Raw genomic sequence first — 6,880 nt, forward strand, 5'->3', positions numbered from 1 at the left:
ATAGAGGAATCACTAACTTCATGATCCCTGGGCCCACGTGTCCAGATGGCCTCCTCTTTCTAAGGAGTCCTGCATTTCCCAAGCATCCAGATTTGAAATGAAAGGAAAAGCCTATTTCATATTCACTGTTGTCCCATTCTGTCCAATTGTGTATCTGTGTGATCTAACATCAAAATAATTGTCTTTACGACTGTTTTCTCATTGCCAAGGATTATTCTCATTGCCCAGGATTCTCATTGTTAGCTTATAGGTTATGAGGGTATCCAGGACCCGGCCTGGGGCCTGAACCTCATTTGGACCATTTTTTGTCAGATGTGTTCAGTGTCCAGCAGGCTCACAGACTGGAGGTACCATATCCCACCAGCCCTGGGTATTGGCTGTGGCGGGGGGACTCTGAGTATGAAAAGCTGATCTAGAAAAAAAAGAAATGGGAACATTTGAAATTTTGCTTCAATGACGTGTTAAAAGCCATGAAGGGAAGGAGAGATGGATGCACGGGCGGGCAGATGGATGGATACATGTGCTCACACGGATCCCGTAGGTTTGGGGAGAAGGCACTTGCTTGTAGCACAGTTATTGTCAGCAGAGAGTTGAGCCACAGAGAGCCCCCCGCCCCTGTCCCGCAATGTGCTCGTTTTGTAACACCTACTCTCTAATCCTTACTCGTGAAAAATCCAGCAAGGCAGATATGGTTATGCTCGTTTTTTAAAATAAAAACAAACAAAAAACAGTGGAGAGAAGTTTAGTGACTTCCTAAGAGGTGAAACTGAGATTTGCCCCAGCACCAAGAGGTCCCAAATCTGGCTTCTTCCTACGACATCCTAAAATGACCATAAACTGTTTTCTAGGATGCATCCACCCTGGTCTTAGGGTAAAGCCAAGCCTCCCTTTTATCCTGAGGGCATATGAGATCTCCTTCCAGACACCCGAGGGTGGAAGGGGCTCGTGGACATGTGGGTCAGTGCTGGCAAATGGGCAATGGCTCTCTGTGGTGGACAGGGTGCTGGACAGGGGGTCATAGCACTTATCCAAACTTACTGAGCGACACTGAGCAGATGGCTTGCCCTCTCTGAGCCTTTTCTTTGTAATGTGAGGGCACTGAACTGCTCTGTTTCAGTTGGTGCTTTATGATATCCTAGGATCAGGGAGTCCTATCAGGAGAAACAAAGGGGCAAGAGTGCTGAGTCCCCAGCCTCCAACCGGCAGCTTGCTTTGATCTATTTTTCATGTGGAGCTTCTGGGGCAATTTTGTTAAAACAGGTTTCAACCAGCAGACCGTATCGCACCCTCCTTCTCCATGGAGCGTCAGGAGGAGAAGGTGGGCCTGGGGGGCAGGGAGGACACGCCTGTGGCTGCACCCGCCCGGAGAGGAGAGCAGGGAACGATGTGGGTCACAGGGGTGGTGCACCTGCCAAGCGAGGTCAGGATGTGGTGGGGTGCCCCCCGGAAATCCTGCGAGATCCTTGGCAGGGGAGCCAACCGATGCTAAGGCCCTGTCCCAGCTCTTATTGCCCCTGGTGCGGAGGGCAGACCACAGGCAGCCCTGAGCAAGTACCAAGGCAGTTGGGCGGATACCTGGGACCACTCACGGGGCACGGGGCAGGGGGTGGGGGGCACGGTAGTTGAGGCAAAAGGGCTGTGAGCCATTGTCTGGCCCAACTCTTTCCCCATCATATTTGAGAAGCCGAGGCCCAAGGAGGGGAAGGACTGCTCAAGCTTGCACGAGGCCCAAGGAGGGGAAGGACTGCTCAAGCTAGGTCAAGCTTGGTGACCTAGCCGGCCACCCAGTACCCCCAAGGGATCCAGCGTGGGTAAATCCATAGCTATCCCATCTTACCAAACTTATCTCTGCTTAAATATGACCTTAATTTAATCCTCAGAATAACCCCTCAGGGCATGTATTAATATCTCAAATGTCTGCATTTGGAAATCGAGGATCAGAGACGTGCAATAACTCGCTAAAGGACACACAGCCAGTAGGCCAGGGAGCTGGAATCTGAACTCAGGCTTGCTTGCTTTGAAAACCCTCTTTGCAAGGCACCCTCATTCTTCTCTAGTTCTGCTTCTGATTATAAAAGCAATTCAGGCACATGGGAGAAAAATCGGGGCATTTTAGAAAGGAGTAAATACGAAATCGAGAAATTCACCTATAAAATCACTACTCAGAGAGAGCCCTTGGAAACATCTTGGCAATAATTTCCTTTAATATTTTTCTACATATATATGTTAAAGTTTTATAAAATTGAGATAGTATGAACATGACGAGTTTTGTTTGTTTTGGGTTCTTTTCTTCCCCCATAGCATTAATGGTTCTTTAAAACAATGCTTTGAAAGGCTGGAAAACATCCCACACGATTCACTCCTGCCCTTCTGACCATGCCAGGCGACCTAACAGCGGCCATGATAGCTGAACCTGAGCAGGCCCTAACTGGCTTCTCTCTCCTGTCCCTCCTGCCCCGCCCGCCCTTCCCAGCCAGATCCCCAGCCCTGGGCTTCCAAACATTGCCACCTGACATCCAAGAGACCCCTCGGGACCTCTGAGCCCCCTGGACTGAAGTTTCACCCTAAAGTTTATGGTCCCCGAAGCTTGCTTTGATGACCTTTCAAAATCACTTTCCATTGAGTTCTTGGGCTGGACCAGAGGGCAGAGAAGCAGGACAGCATTTCATGGTCAGTTGAGAGCAGGGGTTTTGGGGTCAGGCAGACCTGGTTTAAAACCCATTGGTCCTCTTACTGATCGTATAACCTTGGACACGTTACTTAATTTATGTCGCCTGTAGAGCAGGGCTGCTGTGAGCCACCCAGGGGACGAAGGCTGTACAATGCTGAGCCAGGTGCCTGGCAGAGGAAGGGCTGAGCACCTAAGGTGGTGCTGCTGTGGGGGGTTGGATGTGACAGGTGAAGAGGGTCCCCACCCGGGCCATCTGCTCCCACACCTTAGAAGCAGGTCACGTGGGTGGGCTTCCCGCTGTCACACTCTGTGGAAGAAATACCTAGGGCCAAAGGGAGGGTTCCATCCCTAAGTAGGTGTTCACATTCCAACTGTCGCCAAGGTTTCCCAACTGTCCCAGACCTGCCTTCCCTTGGTTGGGGCTCCTCGAGCTGTCGCCCCCTTGCCATACGATGAAGGGGTTCAGGTTACTTCCTTTCCCACAGCGAGGCCTGGCTTTTAGAAGCACCAAGTGGATAAGATGCACAGAGCTGTCCTGGGATGCTGCCCTGGGAGTGGAAGGCTCTGAGAAGTCTGAGCCCCTGTGTCCACACGATAACGCAGAGCACGTGACAAAAGGATCCCTGATCTGGTCAAACAGAAACCAGCTGGAGACGGCACAGCCCACACTCCTGTGACCTCTCCACGCCAGGTGTCCGCTCAAAGGGTGGCCAGCCATTTGCTGAACAGAGTCCCTCGGGGACCTGGCTTCCAGTGGAGACGGCAGCATGGCCCTGGGAAAAGGACGTGGGCTCTGAAGCCAGGAGGGGAAGGTAGGCCCCTGCATCCCTGGTCTCCGGGGCTCCAGCCCCAGGTGTGTGGGCAGGGGAGCTAACTGGCTGACCCCTACACAGAGAAGGTGAGCTGGGAAACTCTGCCTCCTGGGATGCTGGGAAGATAAAAGGCAGTGGCATCTGCTAATTGCCCACCAGGAGGTGGGCATATAGCACACCTGAACTGCCTGGCCTGGATCCCGAGGGATGTAAAGACAAGGCTTGGGTTCTGTCTAATGGGACTTCATAAGAAAGTGACAGTGGGTCTTTTCTCTTAGTAATAATTTTCCAAAGGTCACTGAGTCTTGATTGCTAGAATTGAAAGGGATTCAGTGGCTCTCTCTTTGGAGATCACCTTTTCCACTCATCTCATTTTTAAGAAGAGTAAACTGGGGCCCAAGGTCATGCAGAGAAAAAGAAGCGTTGGTCCAAAGACTGGGGGAAAACGAAGAGGCGGAGGCCAGTTTCAATCCTCTGACATCACAAAGAAAAGGGAGAAGGAAAGCAAGACTGTTCACAGCCAATGTTAATTAACTCATTTCTCTGTGGCTCTCTCCTTATTGTTTCTAGAAGCATTTGTCTCTCATACTCTCGCTCCCACCTCCAGCCACTGCATAAAACTGTCACAGATTAAATCAGATTGTTCAGTCATTTCACTGGGGAGACCCCAGCTCTCAGTCCCTGGAGGCACTTCCGCTCTTCTCAAATCAAAGCCTCTTTCAGATGAGTTCACTCCTACTTGGAGTCGGTAGGAAGCCAGCGAGCAGACCTCTAAGGGGCAGCTGGACCGATGAGCTTTTCTGAAAAGCGCGGGCAGGATACGGTGCTTGCAGCCCAGCCCAGCCCCTGCTCACAGCTTGCGCCCACCTGCCAGACAGAAACAAGGAGAGGACCGAGAACCCGGGCTCCCAGCCTCCACTCCACTTTCTCATCTCGAGACCGTGGGTATGTTTCTTTCCTCGGATGGACCTCAGTTTTCCCATCTGTAAAATGCAATTTTCAATCTTTTGTTTTGTTTTGTTTTTCTATATTGGATTCCCTGAACTCCTCCAAATAGCACACAAATGCCAGAGAAGAATTATAAAGTTGTTAGACAGAGAGGTGAAGTTAAGAGTTCACTTGGATAGATAACAAAGTCTCTCCCCGCGACTTTTCTGGAGTTGTTGATGTAGAGACCAGTGTTGGACATGATGGCTAGAGGCTGTCGCTTGGAAGTGGCTCGGGGAGAAGACGGAGTAGGCGGACGGCTAAGACAAGCTGCAGAGAAGGGGCCTGGGATGCCTGCAGGGGTGGGAGCTCACCTGCCTATTGGTGCTCTGGTCGGGGGAGAAAGGCACAAGCCCTGGGGTCTAGCCGATCGTGGAGGCCAAGCATCAGGCTGCAGGGAGCAGAGTGGCATTGTTCGAGGAGTCAGGTGACGGGGCGGGCGGTGAGGACCCTCAGGAGAGTGAAGGGTGAGGCCAGCACACATTTCAGAGTCATCTCCGCACGAGAGGGCTGCCAGGGCCTCTCCTCCACCTGTCCTGAGAGCTTTCTCTAGAGGCCTGAAGACCTTGGTGATAACAGAGAGGGAGGCTGAGGGACTGGGGAGACTGTGGGCTCTAGAAAGGCACTGGGAGCAGGACGGAGGCAGCAGGTGCCTCTCGAACATCTGTGCATCTCATGTGGGGCGCTGGCCCCCCAGGCAGTCTGCTTGCTTCGCTCCTTCCCTGGACCAACCTCAGGTGGGGCCCCAGAGGCGGTGGCCTTCCCTGTCCTCCGGGTGGGACCCCGTGGGCCACCTTCCTCCGGGCACTGGCTCAGGGTCCTGCACAGGAGACGCTGAACTGCAGGGAATGAGGTTGCCAGTCCCTCCACTGGTGTGGTTTCCCCAGCACTTTTTTGGGAGCACATTTCTGGGAGTGCCTACACCAGACCAGGGACCGGCCAGGGACAAAGAAAACTCGTCCTTGCCCCCTGGAGCCAGGGTGCTGCTGTTAAAACATGCCCCACCTGCAGGAAGGGCCCTGACCTTGCATCGGGAGGGGCCTCACCCTTAAACTATGCCCATTGTGTCCAGTCACAAAGACCAACAGGATCAGAAGACAGGACTCCTCATTTGAGCATGTGGCCCATTCCAGCCACATGTTCTGCAGTGCATCATGAGTTTACAGTTTTTGCAAGTCTTGCCATTTTCTTGGGAACAGCACAATGATACTACAATCTGTTGGCTTGAGTTGTAAGTGATAAACTGTCCATGTAAGTAGTTAAAATAGATTAACTTTCAAAGAACACTCACTCTGGTTTTCCTTGTTTCATAATATACCAGGTATCCCCTCCCCCCAGTTAGGAAGCGCTGCAGACCTCCCTCAGCCTCTGAAAGGCCTTGCTCTGAGAGCATCCATCTTTCTAGTATCTGAAACTGTAATGCATAAAGGAAGGATGTAAGGCCAGGCTGGGGGTTGGACTAGCTGACTTTGGGACCCTTTCAAACTCATGAGGCATTGCTCTTAAACTGGAGACAAACAATGGGGTGGAATGCAAGTTTCCCAGTGGGCTGGACACCGGCTGGGGGATTCTGCCCCATCAACTGTCTTTGTCCCCAGGAGACGGGAATAGTTCTGTCTAAGGATGTGGCCTCCTTCTCTGTGCCTCAAGCAGCCTGGGAGGACACGTCTATGCTGGAATCATTTAAGTCCTTTTCCAAAATACTTATACAAAGACCCAGAATTCAAGCTTTTCTCACTATGGACTAACAGAAAACACACAGTAAATGGCAATAACCTACAAGGATTTTATGCCGGGTCGTGTTCTAAGTGTTTCACAGGCTTTATCTATTAACGTTGCAGCCACACCCAATGTTGTTTTATTATTATTCCCTGAAACAGTCAGGAAAAGGTCGAGAACTTGCCCGAGGTCACCTAGCTTGCACGTGCAGAGCCAGAATTTGAACATTATGGAACAAACCGGAGACTTAGCATCAGCCATTCAAATCCCAGCTCTCCGGTTACATGCTGTGTGACCTTGGGCAAAATCCTTACCTTCTCTGAGACTCAGTTTTCCTTTCTGCAAAATGGGGTTAGGGATGCAGAGATTCTATGATAATCAAAAGTAACAGCAGGTGTCAGAGTGCTGTAGCAGCACGGGAAGCAGGCAGCCAACAAACTGTATTGTCAGGGTTTTTCACTTGTCACCGTTGCTTAGAGCATGTTGAGAAACTCCAACAGAAGAGAGAAAGTGGAAACAGAAAGTACCCTCTTCTCACCCCCTTTTGGTTATGGAGCCACATAACTCCTGAGTTTTAAGAGCTCCGAATGCCAGGACCCTGAGAGTTGAGGGTCAGGGCTCAGGAGAGCCAGGGTGGGGGGATCTGAAAGGCACTCAGTCTGTCACACAAACACTGCCGGCTGCTTGCTGT

The 6,880-nt window shown here is 51.4% G+C and overlaps 1 protein-coding gene across 1 annotated transcript in view; it reads right to left on the bottom strand.

The window, feature by feature from the left end:
* Positions 1-6,880, bottom strand: part of TG (thyroglobulin) — a gene marked incomplete at both ends in the record, with an annotated part of 242,150 nt that overhangs the window by 61,057 nt on the left and 174,213 nt on the right. The window lies entirely within an intron of this gene.

The sequence above is a fragment of the Grampus griseus genome, assembly GCF_964374135.1.
Source record: "Grampus griseus genome assembly, chromosome: 17".
Classification (NCBI taxonomy): Eukaryota; Metazoa; Chordata; class Mammalia; order Artiodactyla; family Delphinidae; genus Grampus; species Grampus griseus.